This window comes from Aptenodytes patagonicus, chromosome 1 (assembly GCF_965638725.1).
Source record: "Aptenodytes patagonicus chromosome 1, bAptPat1.pri.cur, whole genome shotgun sequence".
Lineage (NCBI taxonomy): Eukaryota > Metazoa > Chordata > Aves > Sphenisciformes > Spheniscidae > Aptenodytes > Aptenodytes patagonicus.
The window spans coordinates 29,717,464-29,739,839 of record NC_134949.1 but is presented as its reverse complement, the minus strand read 5'-3'; the positions used below and the strand labels follow the sequence as shown (position 1 = coordinate 29,739,839).

The 22,376-nt window shown below is 40.2% G+C and overlaps 1 long non-coding RNA gene across 1 annotated transcript in view; it reads right to left on the bottom strand.

Moving 5' to 3' along the window:
- Nucleotides 1-1,937: 1,937 nt before the first annotated feature.
- The window catches only part of LOC143155683 (uncharacterized), a 35,073-nt gene continuing 14,634 nt past the window's right edge, over nucleotides 1,938-22,376 (bottom strand). Inside the window, exons 2-3 of the long non-coding RNA XR_012994455.1 lie at nucleotides 2,488-2,545; nucleotides 1,938-2,056 (exon numbers count right to left, since the gene is read on the bottom strand). This is a non-coding gene — a long non-coding RNA (uncharacterized LOC143155683). The remainder of the gene's footprint in view (nucleotides 2,057-2,487; nucleotides 2,546-22,376) is intronic.

The window sequence follows — 22,376 nt, the reverse complement described above, 5'->3', positions numbered from 1 at the left end:
CAAAATGACAGCAAAAAATTGGCAAGCTCTATAGCTGTAATTGAAAACTGAAGTTCTCCCACATTTAGATTCCTTTAAGCATTTCATGGCTACCTCCACTGCATTAAACCGTCTCACAATTTTATGTATCAAACCTTTATCTTTTCCCTTCTGGACTTAAAATATGACAAACACAAAGCTCAGATACTTTCATAATATATAAAATAAAGAGATTAACAATGGGATTTTTTGGAGTAAAATTCTTTCCACATTTCTCTTGTAAATATGTTTTTTTTTAAAAAGTAGCCTCATCACTAACAAAAATAGGTTTCAGATAACAAAGTGAAAATTCCAATTAAAATAAAAGCCAATCCTTTCAAACAACTGAAATCTGAAAATAGAATAAAAGAAAACAATAATTCTACAAAGGAGAAGAAGAAAACTTGGTCCCATAACAGTGATTTTTCCAGAATGAATCTCAGTGTGTGTGTGTGCATGTATATACATGTTTATGTTTGTATTTTTTGTTCACGCATCCTATACTTCTAATTAAAGAAGCATTAGCAAACCCACAGAAATTATTTGTTACTCTAACTAAAACTCCATTAAAATGGTGTATCTTCTTTCATTTATCTTTATTGTTGCTTTACTGGTATGGTCCTAATTTAAGAATACCTGTAGAAGAGAAGCACGAGCTTCAACATTGGTCTGCTGCGATGCAAAGGGAGACTTTTATATGTCATGATAAAGCAATGCTGTCCAGGCTACAGGATGCATTTGGACTGTAGGAGGTTTCCATACAGCTAGTCACCTTTTCTCAAGAAAAAAAAAGAAGAAAAACTGGTCAAGCAGCAAAATCAGATCAACCAGGTAAATGGCTTCTTGTATGGTGGTCCACAGACCAACAAAAGAGCCTGCTCTTCGCCCAGGAGTTAGTAAGAGATTGTTCTCAGCAAGTATCTTGCTTCCCCTTTTCTGGTGGGCAGCTGTAACCACAGCACAACCTGTTCTTCCTTTCCCCGACTCCACAAATTCCCATTTGGCAAAAGTCGTAGTTCTCTGCCAAACACAGAGGTTGCCTCTGAGACAGTGGGGGAAATACAGACAAAGGAGGGTCTTCAGAATGGTATCTTCCCTTTTTAGATGTCAAGGTTGGACCATGGAGAATTAATACAGCATGAATATGACACTGGTATAGTGATTTTGTTTAGTGTCCTCCAAACTAACATAGAAAATTGCAAACCTGAAAAACTATGCTGCAAAAATTCAGCGGTTTCTAGCCCCATGATCACTCCTTGTCTCTCATCCTTTCCTTGACCAAGGACAATAATGAAGATGACCAAAAGAAAGAAGTCAGATATAGCCAACCCTGAAAACCAGAGGACTTGCAGTGTAATTTCAGCAACATCTATTAACAGTGAGTTAATCTTTTCTTGGGATGTGAAGATGGATCAGATGACTCTCACTGTTTCTTCTGCGTTTTCTGTTATTATCTTCTTGTATATCCTGGAATCTGCCTATATGTTAATATCATTATGTTCTTTTAAATATAGTTGGATTTTTGTAACAGGACCTCTTGCATATTTAATCTTAAAATTGTATATGTGTATGTCCATCATAAAACTAGATTACCCAAAATATTTGATGATACTGAATTAAAATTATTTTATAAGTATAAATATACTTCTTCAAAAAATCATTTGATCTATCTATTCTGAGATTTCAAAAGTTAACACTTCAGTTATAATGTAGCCCAGTGGTAGACAGAACTAATAGTGTCTTTCATGCTTTAACGTTAATGCATCTCTTACATTAACATATCTAGGTATATGAGTAATCTCAAGGCTTCCCGAGTTTGCAAAGTTTCATTCACTGAAAGGTGGAGTGCTTTGTACTTTCAAATACACACTCTCAAACGCCCTCCAATTTAACATAATATTTACCTGAGCACATAGAAAGATTGTTGTTGGATATGTTGTAAGGTTAGGAGACACTTTTTAGGTGAGCTTCATGACAAGGTAGTTCTCTATTAACAGCAGCAGACTTCACTTCACTCTAACGACCTTCCTTTTGTTCCCTGGTATAAGAAAAGACATGCTATATAATAGCCTAGTCTAACATAACACTCAACATGAATTAAGACCTCATATATCCAATTGAAAAAGCATGCCATATGTTTAACTGTGTATGCCAACACTTAATATGTACTGATGCTGAAATTGTAATGAGGAGTGCAATTTCTTGTGTCACACAGTACCAGTTTCGAAAGTTAAGAAATACAATGGTAAATAGTGAAAAATAACCACCTTCTTAAGGAAACAACAGAGGACACAGTTGTCTTAACTGATGGTAAAACTTTAGTGAAATGATAGCAACTTCCCTGTGGGTACCCCTCTGTTTCATTGGAAACACTAGCAAATTGTTACTTTTTTTGTTTTATTTTCATTTTTATCTACAGACGGTTTCTACAAGAGCACAGAAACGCTTCCGGTAGAGAACAACACCTACCTGCAAAAGGATAGACACAATGGACAGCAAAGTTCCTCAAAATCGTCATTCTGAGAAGCTGGAAGAGTTCAGAAGAGTTATTGTTTTCCCTACATTAGTGCGTTAGCCTCAAATAAGTCAGACAGAGACAATGCAGTAATAGAAAGGGCATAAAAGCCCTTAGGAAAAGAGCAATCAATTAATGTCTAAAATTTTGAATACTCAGCTTATACTAAACCTGTGAAAGGGCGTGTGAGAAGATCTCTCACTTTTTCCTTTACCTTCTCTGCTCTCAAATCCTAACACAGACTACTCCATGTATGACATGCACATGGCATGCCCGTTACTTTAATTACATTGGGACAGGAATCTTTTCTTCCTTTTAATAAATGAGGTGGATCAAGGACCAAGTCCCTCCAGAAATACATATTTTCTAACTGATTGTATGATAAATGTGTCTTGTTTGACATATGCGGGCTGACTTTTTGTTTCACATTTAAGGTTACAAATGAAATGAAAGGTGAACATTAACAGTGATCTCACTGGGTATCTCTTTATGATTCTGCATTAGTTTTGAATTTTCGTTTGTGACAATCACAGCTGAGCTTCAGAAGGCCACGTGGATTTGACAGGATCGTTTTGACTAAAAGATATAAGACAGTTCTGCTATTGAAATTTAAAAGATGTTCTACACATTGCAGTCTGACTTCTATGTTATTTAACATGTCAAAGGGCTAAAAGAAGAATGTCAAGCTTGACACTGAAATGTGTACTTTGCCTGACATAAAGAATGTCCTCCCTGTAAAGATAGAAACTGATTCATAATCAAACTTCAGGGAACTAGCTAATGTACTAGACTGGGCCTTCATGGAGCTTTAACTTCTAAAGTAACCAACTGAAGAAAAGAAAGCCTTTCACTGAAACAAAATGTGCAGGAAAAGTATATATTTGTTAACTCCTTTATATATCAAGTATTCTGATACCTGATATTAAAAGCACTGCTGAGAGTTATAAAACAGTTCTGAAAAGTTTAGATTTAGATATGGCATTTATATTCAAGTTACATGAGATATGTATTGAATTTAATGAAATGTTTGACAATCAGCATTCATCAGTATCTGACAGTAAAATTCATACTATATGAGACTGTAATGTAGCATTACCTCATACAGAATGAATACTGACTCCACTGTGTTAGTTAACCAGGAAAAGGAGATCATAATATATTAGTGTCAAAAATTGTGATGTTAGAAAATAGAAGACTGTGACTATTGCAATTATGAAAGCTACTCTGGCAAAAAAATGATATGAAGTACTCAGAAAACATTAGATTAGATTTGCATGTATACTGTAGTTATTGAGGCATATTTAGACCCCTTGCCGTTCTATAGAAATATGGAGACTCGTGTGCTGTTACAACATGTATCATTAATGACCACGACTTACGCAATTTTTATTTATTATCTCTAAATTGCCGACAAAGCTTTCAGTTTTCTATGCAAGACAGGAAAGAAAAAAGCATTATTAACACCACCTAACCCTAAGGACAATGATGAGATGACAGTCAGAGCAAAAGACAAGTTCCTCCTAAATTGGGATTCTGCCCTGAACTGATATCCATAAAAGCCTTTCCCTCTGCACTGAATAGAAGATGACTCTGGGAGGCTAAGCTTTTGGTTTAGGTACCATAAACATCTAACACAAGATATGGGGTGTAATCACATCCTTAGAAGTTTGTCTTGGTATTACTACAGTCTACATGACAGCAATATATTCAGCACATGAAGACATGCTCAGAAGATAGAAGTTAAACTTCACGGGCAATCCCGGGAAGCAGTGAAGTACAGTAGCTTACAGCAGAGCAATGGATTGTCACCCAGCAGCGTCACATGGGCTGTCATAAAGCAATGGATAAAATTCAGATTGTCATGAAATTGTGGGGACAGATTTGGGGGGGAAGGAGGACTTGTGCTAACTCTATGTGCATGCATTTCATCAGTTTGGAGGTTAACCCAATGCTTTCTGATGACAAATGGTTCTGTATCAAATGTCATTGGTATAAAACCTAGAGAAATCTTTGCACTGATCAGTAGCTAGAGATGGCCCAAGTCAGGCTGTAGTCCAGCTCTAATAATTCCCAAGGTTTGCAGATTGGTTACTCAAAGCTGCCAGTGATACCACCAGAGCTCAGCATGCTCATATCTGGTGCTGTCCCCCATAGCCATTGCAGACATTGTTCCCAAAAGGAAGACTGGTGAGTGACTGAGGGAGTTGAGAATGACTCTCAACAAGAAAGAACTAGTGTCAAGTTTTAAAACACTGTAAATCTAGCCAATCGATTTTCTAACCCTTTAAAATTATTTTCTGGCTAGCATCAGTCATAAGTGGAGATTTGAAAGAAAGCAATACCCTTCATCAAACAAAAATTGCAGAATTAATTTCAAATGGGCTCACTGTAGTGACTAAAGCTAGAATTTGGCAAGTATCAAGATATTTGTTTTCCCTAAATCTAGTTATATTTAAATCTATTTTCAGCAGCTAGAGACAGCAAACAAACATTTATGCTAGTCTAAAGCATTATCAATGCATATGCAGCCTTCTGAAGGTTTTCTGTATTCTGACTATTTACAGTATGGTTAGTTACAGTGTATCACATGGACGATCTTTATGTTTATTGCTATATATACAGCAAAAATTGTTTCCATGTTAGGTCTCTCTCCTCTCCTGTTTTAGTGGAGATTCTCACTGCCTTCTACCAGTCCACCTCCCTAATACTCACTGCCAAGGAACCTGCCGTACCACCTATTAATACTGAATTATTCTACACATTTGAGAATCCTAGACTCAGGATGGATAGACACCTGATTTAGATGAAGACCACTGTCTGGAGGTCTTTAGAAGTGACTACCTCTCTCTTTTTTATTTTAGTTTCAGCTTATCTTACAAGCAACTGAAGTTAGCTCCTTCAGAAGTACTGGATGACATCACTGTGTTGAAGGCAGGTAATATTGGCGATGCAATGACTACCTTGGTGCACTACCTTGGTTCAGGAATCCCTTCTCCACTTCCTCAAAGGTAGGAAACTACCCAAAGCCTACTTGGAAAACATATTCCCAGTGAGTTTGGTGTTGGTGTTTGAGCCCCTCATTGAACACGGATTGGTGCAGCCCTTCTGTGTTCCCTGTCTGACAGCAGCCTGAATCCTGCCCTCTGCCAGATGAGTGCAGGAACAGGCAGAAAAGGACAGGAGAAGATGCCCTTTTCCGATTCATCCTTCAACAACAACAAAAATATCTAACCCTTTTCAGAAAAATCTCTCCAGTGTTTGGCAGCCTGTATGGAAAATCAAAAGCCACTTTTAACAGTGCTTACTGGTATGAAGAAAAGAATAATATTTTAATACATATAAATCAAACTCTCTTCATCCTTCAATAAAAGGCATTTAAAAGTAGGTAATGAATTTGACCCACTGTGGCCCACAGTATGTGATGGAACACACCTACACTCCTCTTTTGTTTATTTCAGACTCTAGTACAAGCCACTTCTGCAAGAGAAAATTGTTCAGTAATCTCAAGGACTAAGCTAAATGGATTTTTTAAACCAAAGTATTAATAGTTCAAATGTGTGCCATTTAAGAAATTACATTATTATATTAATTCTGAGCAACTATGCCTATTTTTGCTGTCACCTTTCTTTTAAGCCTTTCCTTTAATCAATAAGGAATTTGAAAAAGAAAAAAAAAAAGATCATAAAAAAAATAAACATACATACTCAGTGGGAGCCCTTAAGTGAGTTGTAATGGTTCATTTTCATATTTAAAATTACTTACTAAGTATGTATGTTAATCTAGAATACAAGTAGTGCACAATTTTAACCCTAGAAAAAGCCCTATAAAAAAAAACCCAAACCAAACAACAACTGAGCTGAAGATAGTGAAATAATTAAATTGTCAACAAAAAGATGAAATGTGAATATGGAACATTTTCCTTGTTGCAGAAGATGAAAATAATTGTTCAGTAAGAACTTAAAAAAAAATCAGGAATAAATATTCATGGATTATAGACGGTTAATAGTAAACTCATTAGCAGTTTGAGAACTTCTTGTCATGGTTATGTTTGAGTCTCACGGGTATGCTTCTTGAAAGAATACCAGAAATAAAGCCGGTTGGGCAAACCCAACCGATCCCTTCAACACCGGGTTCCTTCAGGTATTTTTGTTATCCAGATGTTACCAACAGAGCTGAACGTATTTCCCTGATTAACATAAGAGCTCTCCACGTGGTGGGACATAGAAGTGGGTAAAAGCAAGCCATCAGCTGGCTGAGAGATGAGAAAAATAGAGTATCCACTCAAGTGTGTGTATCGTCCCCTCATCCATATGAGGCATATGTCCAGCAGTTCCAGCACTGATGGTAGATAAGTCTCTGGAAACCCATGGCAGCTCTAAAGCTTTTTAGCAGGCTGGGACCTTAAGAGAAAATTCTGTAGGGCAAGTCTGTGTGCACAGACAGACACACAGGCATGTAATACAACAGAGTTTCAGGGAACAATATTGTGCAAAATATAAAAACTGTAGGTCATTCACTATCAAAATAATATTAACAAGATGTGAACATTTAGTTGTTATATGCTGGAAAGCAAAAATATTCATTACTTGTAAAGGACTTTGTAACTTTCTCCAGTACCCCCTCCTTTGTGCTTAGCCCCAGTTCCTCCGTGCCCATGTCAGCAAACCCGGGGATAGCCAGAGAAATCCCCGTGGAGAGCTTCTGAGCAAGTGCAGATGCATGAGGACTCTGCCACACATTTAAGCATCAACAAGTAATAAAAAAAGCTATAGAAACTTGTTATAAGTTGCAACAGGTATCCTGAGACAGATGCCTGCTTGAAAGAAATCCACTGGTCATTTTGTCACCTTGACAGAAAAGCTGCTCCTTGCTCCGTCCCTTTGAAGATGCCACCGACTCACAGTTTCTCCTTGAACCCCCTTGCTTTCTCCAGAAAGCATTTCTTAACAACAACAACAAAAAACATTTTCAAAGTTGTTTACAGGATACAAGCCACTAAATTCCCTTTCAGAAGTAATGCCTTCAAGCCTCCAATAAAATACCATAAACTGAGGAAAGTAAGAATGCACGACATTTTGAAAAATGTGACATCCTCTGACTTCCTCTTTTCAGCCTGTTGCCTTTTTCTCGTATTACACTTGGTCGATATTTCTGCTTTACCTGCATAGACATTGATCAGTTACTTAGTTGCAGATATGTATGAAGTATGAACCACAGTCCTATCCATTGGCTTAATTTACAGGAGACTCAAATTTTGATTAATACCATTAATACCTGGCAGTCTAGAGTAATATGATTAGTTCTGAATAAAATATCAAGAAACTTTTCGGTATTATTTAATTGATTATATCATCTTACTAGACCAACAATGTTCAATTTTGCTTGCTAGTGAAAAACCTTAAATTTAAAACAGTGTGTGTGTTGGACTTCAGCTCTGAAGGTGTTCCTTGTTTATGCTCAAGTATAAGTCAGTAAGAAGTAAAACAGACCTAAATCTGAATGTAAAAGTCAGATATCTGCATGAATCGTCTGAACATTCACACTCAGCTATAGTATATAGCCCAAAAAATCACCCATTTGGCCTCAGACCCTTTATTTATAGGAACATGTTTGTACAGAAAGAATATAAGACGAGAGTCCAGATAACCAAGCACAACCAAGTCTTCCACTACTGCAAGTGACAGCATCATATAGAACCTTTTACAAATATAACAGTTTTCATTCTAGTTCTTTTGACCCCCTATCTCCATTGAAAAACATTCAGTCATCTCACTATTTTAACATCTTGGAAATTTTTTTTTTTAATTTCTAAAAACACATGTTCTTGTGGCAACACTGTCCGTTAGCTTTCTCTCATGGAAGAGGCTTTTCTCTCTTCTTATTGTTGTTTGTGAGATATTTATACAAAGCAATAATTTGCCCTCTTAGTTTCATTTTATACTTAGCTGTTGCTTAAAAAGAGAATTACGGTATTGTTTGGTAGATGGTAACAGCATCAGCTAAAAATGCACCTGTCACTTAAAGTTACGTTTCTCTTTCATCTCTGACTAGATAAATTTATCATACACATGCTATCCCTTGAACTAAACAATAAACAACTGCAAGGAAGGAGTCTTAAATTGGCCAGACTCTGGAAAAAATATATATTGGCATTTTACTGTAATTGATTGTGGTACTGAGATTAGAATTGTTGAAATCAGAATTTAAGCCTTCATTTATCAGACAAAAAGCTAGCGAGATGGAAAGGAACTAAGTAATTACCCAGCAACTCATCTGTCAAACCTTTCACAGTTCTTCAACAAGGGTTTACTGAATGGAGACTCCAATGCACAGCAGAGAGTAATTGCAACATGAAAAAGTGATGCTCATTTTGGTGGACCTGCATTTAAAAGGACTGTGTTTTTTAAGCTGTCATTCCATATTTAGTTTTCTCCTTTATCCTGTATTGTCATAAAGCATCTAATCAAAACAGACTTAGGTACTGCATGAATTAGAAGTTACTGTAAAACCAGTGAGATTATGACCAGCAATCAATGCTGCAATATAATGACGGCTTAGCAAATTTCTGACCTGCATTTATTTTAAGTAATTTGAAACTCTAACTGGGAAGCAAAAATCAAAGGAAACTGGGGTAAAAGATACAGGAGCATCTTAAAAATAATTCTTCAAAGGAGTCTCAAATTTAACTAAGATTTTTTAAAAACTTAATATTTGATTCAACAGAATCAGAATTCATGCTAATCACAAATTCACTTCTGAACTAGAAAGACTACTTGAGTAGAAGATGTTGAAAAGTTCATTTTACAGATTACAGGCTAAAGATTCAGTAAGGAACTTGGTCCTTCCGACAAGAGGTCAGATGGAATCAAAGCACCTAAGTCCCAAATTGTGACCTATAAATCCAATCACTGTTATTAAACTTCATTCTACTTTGCTTGCCCCAAGCCCCCCTCTTCAATCCCTGAGGCCAGAATTCTTATCAGTGTTTTTGGAACATGCTCATTACACACCAATGAGATCAGGCTTCCTATAAAACAAACATTTGGTTACATTCTTTTAAAAAAACCTCTAGGCTCTTCTATAATGCTCCTACTCCAAAAGAACTAGAACCAGAAATTCCTTTCAAACTATGAATAGTTTGAAATCTATGAAATAAGATTGTCTGTGGGTGGCAATGCCACCCATTGCTCTCAGTGTAGTCTTTAATATTCCATTGTATCGTTCAATTTTCCCAGAGGCTGGTGCATGATAGGGCATGTGATATACCCACTCAATGCCGTGCTCTTTGGCCCAGGTGTCTATGAGGTTGTTTCAGAAATGAGTCCTGTTGTCTGACTCAATTCTTTCTGGGGTGCCATGTCGCCATAAGACTTGCTTTTCAAGGCCCAGGATAGTGTTCCGGGCAGTGGCATGGGGCACGGGATATGTTTCCAGCCATCCGATGGTTGCCTCCACCATTGTAAACACAAGGCGCCCCAGAAAGAATTGAGTCAGACAAAGGGACTCATTTCCGAAACAACCTCACAGACATGAGGTTGTGACATGAAATAAGATGAAATAGTTTGAAACCCCTATTTCAGAAAAAGGATGCTCAAGGTCCATATGTAGACAGAGGTCATCAGATGCCAGAAAAAGGACAGTTGTAGTCATTCCCCTGGTGCTTTGTGTCTCCTAGGAGAGGGATTCTAGACACATGTGGTCTTTTGGATTGGGTAATAAGGCTCCTTCCTCTCTATGTCCCCAGAGGAGGGAACCTAACTCAGGTTTCTTCTGCAGGTATTAGAGTTTAAACAGTAGACACTGAAGCATCTAATGTGTTGGCTTCAAAGTCCTTTACTGGATTAAGCTACAGGTAGCTAAGCATTAATGTATAATTATTTGGATATTACCATAAAACTATTACAATTAAAGCAAGTAAGCCGATGTGCTGTATGCATTGGCCTTTTGAACCTAGCATCATCTTGAGAACCACTATACAAAATTCTTCTCAGTGACACCCTAATTTATGGTAACATTTAAATGCAAAGTTACCATGCATGAATGCTTTGTCAGTCTCCTGAATTAATATCAGGCAGGTCAAAGCCTGTGCTAGCAACTAGATTCAAATATTGATGGTTTTGAAACTAAAAATTTTAAAATGACAGTGACTCAGTGATGTCCTGAAGCAATGCAATGCACTGAAGAGGTAGGGTACAAATTTAGCCAGAAGTGATTTTTGCCAATCAACAATTAAAGTGTAACTCACTGTCTCAAATACTGGACACTCCCTATGTCTCATTAGTGTACAATGCCTCACCAGTTGGTCATTACTTACTATCAACTAGCTTTTCAACTATGCAAAATAAAAGATTATTAATATCTATCTTTAAAATGATACCTGAAAAATTCACGGCTCTTTGAATTTTTTTTTTTTTATATGAAGCAATGAAAGTGATAGATGTAAGGCCCCCAGCAGATGGCCTGGATCTTGACTATACAGCCTAAGATCAGAAGATCATTTATGCTCTTGTACTTTCCAACATTTTTATTTTAACATTTCACAGAGGTCAGACTTTGGGGAAACCAATGTGTCTGTCTCTGAGGTCTCAGACAGATTGCCTTTTGAAAATCAATCTTATCCCTTCCTTCTTTTGCTGATTCCCAAACCATATGCCGACTACAGTCACACACCTCTCCATAACGACGCGAGCAGTGAAAAGCTGTAGCTTGAGTCTACTTTTCTGGAGCCAAAAAAGGCATAGACTGTATGACCTACCTGCAGACCAAATAAAGTGCCAAAAAGTGAATCTTGGTCAAACTGAAACAAAGTAACAGTAACTGTGGGTTTTCTCCCCTTTGTAGTGTTGCAGAGATGTACTACAGAGGGCTGTCTCTGTGGTGCCAGAGGGCTAGCTTGGCTATTGGAATAGCAGAGAAATATTATTACATGTTTATGGGTTTGGAGGTAAAAGAGTGATATATGAATATAGAATAGCGTACTTGACTTTGCTACTGTATTTCTGATGGGCAGAGGACAACTAAAAGTTATATACTAAACATTTAAGTCATGCATTTAGACAACTGTATATATTTAATCATAGGTGTGGAAAGTCTTAAGGCATGAAATATATATAGTTGTTCTGAACAAAGCACTGAATTCCCACATATGAGAGCCAAAAAAATTACTTTCTTGCACTTTGAATGATTTTGTAACAGTATCTCAAGTTAAAATTTTAATTTTCAGTTCATATTTTTAATAGGTATTTGTTAATTTTGTTTTAACCATAAAACTGTTGTGTAATAGTTGCATAAAGAACATTCTTTAATTCTATGATAGGGAGGTTACAAAATCTTCATCATGGGTCAAAGATTTATTTTATTATGGCAATCAGTTTTTGCTTGACCTGAAAATACACTGGCAAAGCTAATAACTTGGGGGGGGGGAAGCTAATTTTTAAAATAAAACTTAAAAATTAAGAATATGTCATAAAAACCTTTTCATCCTGGTACATGACTGTTAACAATTTCTACATCTAATAACCAGAATTAATACACTATCTTCTTTTTCAGGCTTCAGTTCATGATTTCTTTAAATATAATATTCCTTTTTCGTAGTTCCCTGTAACATGTCAGGACCCTACTCATATTTTGGTAGAAAAACCAAGTTATTTCTATGCATGGTAAATGTGTAAAACAATACATCTATCAGCTCTTCATAGGAAGTCACTGACATATTATGTAAACTGTGTCCATAAGATAAATCTAAGCCTTCCACTGTTACCAGTTTCAAACAAAAAACAGAAACGGGGTGTGCTATGCTGAGGTCATTCCTGAAATATGCAGTATTTTACTAAGTGATTTGGAGTTAGATCTGTGTGCAGAAGAGACAGAACTTTCCTTAGTTATATGAATAAATAGCTCAGCCTGAGACCTCTCACACTCCAGGACACAGAGCTCTCCAGGAGGCTCCTCAGCAGCGTCTCTCTCGTCTGTCTGTGCCTGTCTTCACAACTCTTACTTCAGACTGACAGTACATCAACTCATTTGCACTGCCCTTACTAGGAGTTTTATTTGTGTATGTGATGTAAGGGCATGCAGGTTTCTGTAGCTGAGCTGTAATCCTCTCCTACATTAGCGATAATCTAGTAACTCCAGCAGTTTCTCTTTCCAATAAAAGAGGGTTTTTTCCAATAGTCTTATTATTATTCTTGGCTCTAGTGAGCTCACGGCTGAGAGCTCATCACATATTCCCCAGGGAAGCTCTTCTGCTGTAAGAATAGATATTTGTATCTTTTCCATTGTCCAGAGAGACTTTTCTAACCATTTCCTTACCAATATTGCTAAGATCTGATCAGATAATCGTAATAAGCAAAACTCTAATGTAAGAGCATTATTCTCAGTGTGCCTGGTCCATCAAAGCTCCAGAAACACAGATGTAAAACAAAGTGCACAGAGTCATTTTCCATCAGGGAAAAGAAAAGAGGATTTCACTATGCTCAAGGATTGACAATCCTTCTGGCAGCTCTTTTGGAGGAAAAAAAAAAGTCATTGAGAAAAGCATTTACATACTGTACTTTATATAAAGTACTTATATCAAGAGGGTTTTCTTTGCAAATGGAAAAGATTAATCCTCAAGGAAACTTAATTTTATTATAGAGAAAACATTTTATTTAGTTCTTAATTTTGGAAATAATGATAGAGGTAATTAAGGTAACAATTCCATGCAATTTATTTCCAAGTAAAATTAAGATGTTTACTCTCCAAGCTAATTTTTCTTTGCGAGAGAAACAGTGTTGAGTGCTTCTTCCTACAGAACAACAGCTTAATATAAGTTGGATCTAATAGAAGACCTGGGCACATGGAGCTTCCAGCATCTAAAGAGCTGCAGAGATAGTTATTTCCTGTAAAGAATGCAACAAATCCTGATGCTGTTGAGTTGTTCAGAGCCCCAGTTCACACATAGTCTGTGGTGGCATTCACAGACAATATATGTCCCACCAGACTTATCTACAGGGCTCACTCCATGAGTTGTTTTCCAAGTATTCAAAATGTGAATACAGTGGAAGGACAAAGGCTTAGGATCTGCTGCCTGTGACAGCAACTATTATGCATGTTACTGCAACAACAAGCATGTAGGAAACTTGCATTCAAGACATTGCTCCAAATCCAACCGTGCTCCTCAAAACAACTTTCTTCCAGTCCAGCTGACAACCCACATAGGCTACTAGGTATTATGGACAAATGTCTGGTTTGCTTTTTCCTTAAGGAAGAGCTGACCTTGATTCAGTACTTAATTCCTCCGTCTTTTACCTGACTTTCCCTATCGGTTACTAGAACAGGCTCTATGCTCAACATCATGTTTATGAAACTCCTTGATAGGCATCTAACTTGCTCCTTGTGTTTTGTGGGGAACTTGGGTCCCTCACTTGGGCTTGAAGTTACTTTATGAAGGGGGAATATGTACACTTTAAGGAAAAAGCCTTTGGTCTCTATGAAACTAATTTGTACACTCTCAAAAAACTGAATGGTTTTCTATTTTTAAAAATGTTTACTCTCTTTCATACAATGATTTGTCTATGTTTTTTCAGACTAGTGAGGGGCAAGCAGAAGTTTGAGAAAATGTGAATTGTGATAAATTGCTCCTTTTGTTCTCAAGACCTAGGGTAAACAACATGTAATTGAAACTGATGAAGGTACTGAAGTTTAGCAGTGGTGTAATTAAGAGCAAAACATGGGTCATCACATCTAAGAAAGCTTCATTTTTTTTTTTCCAGAAACATCTGCAGAAAAGCACTAACATCAGTTCTGTGCAGACTGAACTGAAGTGTGAGGAATGAACTATTATAGCTTTGCCCATTTCCTTGTTTTCTTTTCTTGGGCTTGGTTTTCTCTCATATTATGGGTTATTCCTTGGACTTATTTATAAGATCAATGGCAGGGATGCCTTTATATATCAAATATCTACCACATACTATAATTTTTGGGATGCATGGAAAGATAGATGGTCATTTTTACAATGCTCCATTTGATTAATAGAAATCAGTGAGACATAAAGCTTATATATAACATACATATTTAGAAAAATACTTTGTATTTAAAAATAAGTACTGCTGGGTAGTTATTGCTAAGGGACAATTAGTTGGCCATAGATAGTCACTGTGTGCAATTTGTGCCTAGCTGGCACCAAATAAACATATTTAGAAATGAATGTAACTTTTTTCTTTTTAGAGGTTAGAACCCTCTTCATGTTTCTTCCATTCAAATCCAGCTCTTTTCCTACCAACTTTGACTTTCAGACGTGTCCCTTTCTCACACAGTTTTAGAATCTTTTATCTGCAGAGCCCAAAAATTTCAATGGAGAACAGCATTTCCCCACCTGGAGCAAGTCTTTGGAGAAATACTAAGAGAAAAAACACTGTGGGCGATGACAGGAGAGGACAATTGCAGCGAAAGGTGGAGCATCTCTCAGACACATAAGGAAAGGGAATTTCACAATCCCTGTTACACCTCTGTTGTGAGGTATGACCTCCATCTTCAGGGAACTGATCAAACTCACCCCACCTGGGTCAGATAAATTACCCAGTAATTGATCTTGCTGTAGTTTAGAGGACTAACAGGACATGAGAGGTAGCAAACTAGACGGTAATGTTGAGCAGAAGCCTCACAAGCTGTGGAGGAGCCATTTGTTTACAAATAAACATAAGCTCATACAATTAGCTAATGAAAGTAGATGCTTATGCTGAAGATAATTTTTGCATAGTGTTTTAATCCAGGGACCCAGGAATGAATTAGCCTAGTATGGTAGCACAGGGATGAAAGTGGAGTCCACTGTGGCTCCACAGCCTCCTTCTGCACAGCCGTGGTGTGTGGATGGAAGGGAATCTTCTGTGGAGATGGGAGTAGGCTGCAATTGCCGGTGCCAGGAGCAGGGATGGGCTTCACCTGGGGGAGCAGCACCAAGCTCAGGGAAAAAATGGCATAACCCTTCCTCATTAGGCACTTGTGGCCACTTTTTACTTTGTGCAAGGAGACTTTTCAAGCAGAATATAGCCGATTTAAGAGTACAGTGCAATTATTTATTGGCTAATACACTTGATATATATTTAGGATTAATGAGTTACTGAACTAGGTATTAATATTCTCACCAACCTTAATGAGACATTCAATGCGTCTTTGCTGGCCAGGCAGTCATCAGTCACGTCAGATAAGGCTCGTCTCTGTTGCTCCTTGGAACAGGCTGATCATTAGGGTTGCTGAGTTTTCACCTAATTTTCAGCTTTATTCTTGGGATTTTATACACTTTAAGGCAGTTTTTTTACCATTGAATCCTTTCCTGTTAACTACTGCAGTATCAAAAATTTTACTTCTATGTGTTTCTTTTCCTATGTTGCACAGCTTTAGCTCACACCTTCGGGACAATTTTCTCAGTAAAACCAAGCCAAGGTTACAGAGCTCTGCTGCACCAAACTAGGCCTTGCAACACAGACAGCTGAATCTTTCCACTGTCAAACTATCCTACATTTTCCCCTACTTTTTCCAAGTTATCCCTTCCCCTTACCCCCTACGTTTTAACTAGTTAGTGTTCCTAGCAGGCTAGCGGACTTTGCTTCTCATCCTGTATTCAAACCCTGTTGACTCAAAGGCAAAATTTGCTGGGGGTGAGGAAGGGGAGAAGGAAGAGAACAGTGTCTTTGAATGGTCACAGCTGGCGAGGTTTCTCCTTGTTTTGCACACAGGTTTGCATCCAAAGGCCCAGGTAATGAATCTGATTCCCTGCAAATGACTGATTTCAGCATATTCTGAAGAAGGCCAGGAAGAAAAATTGCTCGGTCAAGTGACCTGGACAGCTTTGTCCTACTTTAAGGAGAGCTGCTTCACGCCAAAGTGACTAGGTTTTTGGTTTTGCCTGATTGAAGGGGTTCTGCCTCCCTCGCAGTGCTCACAAGCCCTTTCAGGAGCAACCTGGGGCAGCCAGCCCCTGCCAGGGTAACCCAGCCACTCTCTCAGAGAAACGAGAAAGCATCTTGAACAAAAAGTGGTGCAGAATAAAAGAAAGGGGGTAAAGAAAAAGGAGAAGGTCATCTTTCATATTCCATCACTCTTTCACTCAACCACGCAGTACAACAGCAATTTTATAAATGACTCCCTCTGAGAACTAAGTCAATTCTGTCAGATCAACAAAAAGTTAATCTTCCTTAAAATATTTCACTTAGGGTTATACTTATTCCATAAATTCTTCAAGAAAATTCATCATTCAAATTCTCATTTAAATCCTCAAAATGGGGCTTCAGTGGTATGTAGTTATAAATAAAAACAGAAACTAAGAGCTGTTACATCTTTTGTCAATTTTATCTCATTAATTCACTTTATTTCATACACAGTAGGGGTGTTTGTGTTTCACTTTTAATATAATCTCAGCTTTCTTCCAGGCTGACAAGTTTTTGATGACATAAAGGAAGAGCATGAAGTATTTTATAAGGTCCCTCTGGTACCTAATTCACTCTCTATTCACTAAGAAAAACCAATATTGAAAACTGCCTTTTGCCTCTAGTGCAGTTTTAACATTGATCAGTTTAAAGAAACAAAAGGTGCCTTCCCAAAATCTCATATAGAACCTTCTATTTGGAAGGACCTGCAGCACTTACACTTGTAAAGAAGTATTTTTCTGTTTTCAATTAATGTTTTAGTTTTAAAATTGTTAGTTTTAAAACTAACTAAAAATGTTAGTTTTCCTTGATTTCTTAAAGTAAGTTTTTCACAATACACATATGAATGGAAAACTGAAAAAAATCGGTGGCAGCTTCAAGGTTTAAAATATGTACTTTCTCATAAATTTTGCATAGATTATTAAAAAGATACAATCTTTAGCACAACTTATTTTTCCAATGACTTCTGCTAGGAGAGATTCTTTAACATAAAGCTTCTTCAATATAAGGAATAATTTGAGTTATTCTCTTGAAATATTGTTCCTGAATATATAACTTCCAATAATAGAGAAATCAGATTATGTTTAATCTTAAAGAGGTACTATGAGAATTCAGAATCTGTCACTATGTGGTTTGTGAGTGCCAGTTTGAGCTCAAGTGCTGTTCCCTTAAGTCATATAACTCTCTTTTCCTGTTTTATGCCTCATTCATCTTGCACTAAGAAGGCAAGACAGTGCTATCACAGGCTGATATTAAAAACTATTAACAGCTGAAAAGATCTGACTGTAGGGCGAGCATCTTACCTCCAAGCTAAAGCCTATTTTCACCCTGCAAGGAGCTGAAGTTTGAAGAAGAGAACAGGTGTTTTAGAAAATGCAGGATCTGAAAAACATAGTGAGGTTGGTTAACTTTAAACAGACAGCAGCTCACACAGACATGTGCAAGCTGATGACTGATAACAAGAGAACTAACAGTGTAAGCACAGTGGAAAACAGTTCAGCTTGGGTCAACCACTCACAAATTTACTCAGTTCTTTGAGATATACTGATATTACATCTATACGGCTAGTGGTATCCAAGCTAGCTAGCCTAAAATTACATCATGTGTATCTCTGTGAGCTGAAGTCATAAAAGGAAAAATAGATCAGATAAAACAGACCTACAGATTTTTGTAGCAAAAGGTCCTTTCTAACCGAGGAACAATAGAAAACAGAACACAAAAACATCCATGCTGGGTGGTTTCAAAGTATGTCTATTCCAAAATCCCCTACAGCAACCGAGATTCTTAGAGAAATGCATCGGAAGATGGCAGCCACGTGATGGTGGTGCTTTCCCAGAATATTTCCTCAGATTGAACAATCTGTGGTTTGGGGACTTTCTGAAGAAAGAAGCAAACTGACGGTGCAGGAAAGAGAAATGGATAAAGACACAGGAGAGCCTGTATACACACATGAAGAAGATCCTGGACTTTTGTGAAAGGGACAGCTCTCATGAGAGGGTTCAGGCAAGAAGAGTGGCATGTTGTGAAAGCAAGCTTGATCCTTTGCTGTTCTTAAGCAAGAACCCAGTCATGCACTTGTAGTGTGTTTGGGCCAATGTATTGGGTTTACATGGCAAGGTTTTGGTAGCAGGGAGGAATTGCAGGGGCGGCTTCTGTAAGAAGAGATCAGGAACTGCCCCCATGTCAGACACAAACAGTTTCAGCCAGTTCCAAGACGGACCCGCTGCTGGCCAAAGCTGAGCCAATTGGCAACATTGGTAGCACCTCTGTGATAACATATTTAAGAAAGGGTAAAAATGCTGCACAGTAGCTAGGACAGAGGAATGAGAAAAATGTGAGAGAAACAGCCCTGCAGACAACCAGGTCAGTGAAGAAGGAGTGGGGGAGGTGCTCCAGGCTCCAGACCAGAGATTCCCCTGCAGCCCATGGAGAAGACCGTGGTGAAGTTGGTTGTCTCTCTGCAGCCCATGGAGGACCACGGTGGAGCAGGTATCCGCACTGCAGGCTGTGGAGGAGTGCATACTGGAGCAGGCGGACATGCCCTGAAGGAAGCTACAGCCTGTGGAGAGGAGCCCATGCCATGGCATAGTCCTGGCAGGAGCTGCGGTCCATGGGTGACCCCCGCTGGAGCAGTCTGTTCCTGAAGTACCCCATGGAGAGGACCTATGCTGGAGCAGTTATAGAATCATTGAGGTTGGAAAAGACCTCTAAGATCATCGAGTCCAACCGTCAACCCAACACCACCAGGCCCACTAAACCATGTCCCTAAGCGCCTCATCTACACGTCTTTTAAATACCTCCAGGGATGGGGACTCCACCACTTCCCTGGGCAGCCTGTTCCAATGTTTCACCACTCTTTCAGTAAAGAAATTTTTCCTTACATCCAATCTAAACCTCCCCTGCCGCAACTTGAGGCCATTTCCTCTCGTCCTATCGCTTGTTACTTCGGAGAAAAGACCAACACCCACCTCGCTACAACCTCCTTTCAGGTAGTTGTAGAGAGCGATGAGGTCTCCCCTCAGCCTCCTTTTCTCCAGGCTGAACAGTCCCAGTTCCCTCAGCCGCTCCTCATAAGACTTGTGCTCCAGACCCCTCACCAGCCTCGTTGCCCTTCTCTGGACACGCTCCAGCACCTCAACGTCCTTCTTGTAGTGAGGGGCCCAAAACTGAACACAGTATTCGAGGTGCGGCCTCACCAGGGCCGAGTACAGGGGCATGATCACTTCCCTACTCCTACTGGCCACACTATTTCTGATACAGGCCAGGATGCCATTGGCCTTCTTGGCCGCCTGGGCACACTGCCGGCTCATGTTCAGCCGGCTGTCGACCAACACCCCCAGGTCCTTTTCCGCCAGGCAGCTTTCCAGCCACTCTTCCCCAAGCCTGTAGCGCTGCATGGGGTTGTTGTGGCCGAAGTGCAGGACCCGGCACTTGGCCTTGTTGAACCTCATACAGTTGGCCTGGGCCCATCCATCCAGCCTGTCCAGGTCCCTCTGCAGAGCCTTCCTACCCTCGAGCAGATCAACACTCCCACCCAACTTGGTGTCGTCTGCAAACTTACTGAGGGTGCACTCAATCCCCTCATCCAGATCATCAATAAAGATATTAAACAAGACCGGCCCCAGTACTGAGCCCTGGGGAACACCGCTCGTGACCGGCTGCCAACTGGATTGAACTCCATTCACCACAACTCTCTGGGCCCGGCCATCCAGCCAGTTTTTGACCCAGCGCAGAGTCCACCTGTCTAAGCCGTGAGCCGCCAGCTTCTCGAGGAGAATGCTGTGGGAGACAGTGTCAAAGGCCTTGCTGAAGTCCAGGTAGACCACATCCACAGCCTTTCCCTCATCCACTAGGCGGGTCACCTGGTCATAGAAGGAGATCAGGTTGGTCAAGCAGGACCTGCCTCTCATGAACCCGTGCTGGCTAGGCCGGATCCCCTGGTTGTCCCGCTCATGCCTTGTGAGCGCCCTCAAGATGAGCCGCTCCATAATCTTCCCCGGCACCGAGGTCAGGCTGACAGGCCTGTAGTTCCCCGGATCCTCCTTCCGGCCCTTCTTGTGGATGGGCGTCACATTGGCAAGCCTCCAGTCTTCCGGGACCTCCCCCGTTAACCAGGACTGCTGATAAATGATGGAGAGCGGCTTGGCGAGCACCTCCGCCAGCTCCCTCAGCACTCTCGGGTGGATCCCATCCGGCCCCATAGACTTGTGAGTGTCCAGGTGGCGTAGCAGGTCATTGACTGCTTCCTCCTGGATTACGGGGGGTTCATCCTGCTCGCCGTCCCCGTCTTCCAGCTCGGGGGGCCGAGTACCCTGAGGATAACTGGTCTGCCTGTTAAAGACTGAGGCAAAGAAGGCATTGAGTACCTCAGCCTTTTCCTCATCCTCAGTGACAATGTTCCCCCTTGCATCCAATAAAGGATGGAGATTCTCCTTGGCTCTCTTCTTGTCATTAATATATTTGTAAAAACTTTTTTTGTTGTCTTTAACGACAGCGGCCAGATTGCGTTCTAGCTGGGCTTTTGCCTTTCTCATTTCCTCTCTGTACAACCTAACGAGATCCCTGTACTCTTCTTGAGTCGCCTGCCCCTTCTTCCACAAGCGGTAAACTCTCCTTTTTTTCCTGAGTCCCAGCAAGAGCTCCCCGTTCAGCCAGGCCGGTCGTCTTCCCCACCCGTTCTTCTTACGGCGTACAGGGACAGCCTGCTCCTGCGCCTTTAAGACTTCCTTCTTGAAGATCGTCCAGCCTTCCTGGACCCCTTTGCCCTTCAGGACCGTCTCCCACGGGACTCTCTCAACCAGCGTCCTGAACAGGCCAAAGTCCGCCCTCCGGAAGTCCATGGTTGCAGTTTTGCTGCCCCCCCTCCTTACTTCACCAAGAAGCGAGAATTCTATCATTTCATGGTCGCTAAGCCCAAGACGGCCTCCGACCACCACATCTCCCACCAGTCCTTCTCTGTTAGTAAACAGCAGGTCGAGCGAGGCACCTCCCCTGGTAGGCTCACTTACCAGCTGTGTCAGGAAGTTGTCTTCCACACACTCCAGGAACCTCCTAGACTGCTTCCTCTCTGCCGTGTTGTAGTTCTTGAAGAACTGCAGCCTGTGGGAAGCCTGTGGGAAGGACCCATGCTGGAGCAGTTTGTGAAGGACTGTATCCTGTGGGAGGGACCCCACGCTAGAGCAGAACAGCATGAGGAGGAAGGAGCAGCAGAGATTAAGTGTTATGAACTGACCACAATGCCCATTCCCCATTTTCCCTGCACCACTCGGGTGAGGAGGAGAAGGTAGAAGTTGAGATTGAAGTTGAGCCTGGGAAGAAGGGGATAGGGGGAAGGTATTTTTAGGTTGTTTTTTTTTTCTTTTTCACTATCCTAGGCAATAAAGTAAATTAATCTTCCCCAAGTTGAGTCTGTTTTGCCCATGGTGGTAACTGGTGAGTGATCTCCTTGTCCTTATCTCGACCCACAAGCTTTTCATCTTATTTTCTCCCCTGAGAAGAATGAGAGAGCAGCTGGGTGGGTGTCTGGCAGCTGGCCAAGGTTAACTCATCACAACCAGTCACTCTCCAAACTGGATACTCATTGTCCCAGAAGCAATGTTTTGGGACCAAAGCTAAGACAATTTGACTTAGTGTCATTAGGGTTCTTACTAAAAGGACCCAAACATTGCCTGTCACAAAAGCAGCTGGAATGCAAGCAGACCAGACTGGATGAGCTTTGTGTGGAGTCCCGTGGCCACGCAGGTCCTGCAGGTGACATGGTAGAGGGTGGGCCACTGAGCACACTGGGCTTTAGGTATTACCATAGAGATCAACTACAGCCTCCATAGATGACTTCTGGAAGACTACCAACAAATAAGAAATAGTTACATGCCAGATTATGTCACAGGAAACAGGCAGCCTCCTACCATCTGCTGTCACCTTTGGGGTTCTTCTGTCAG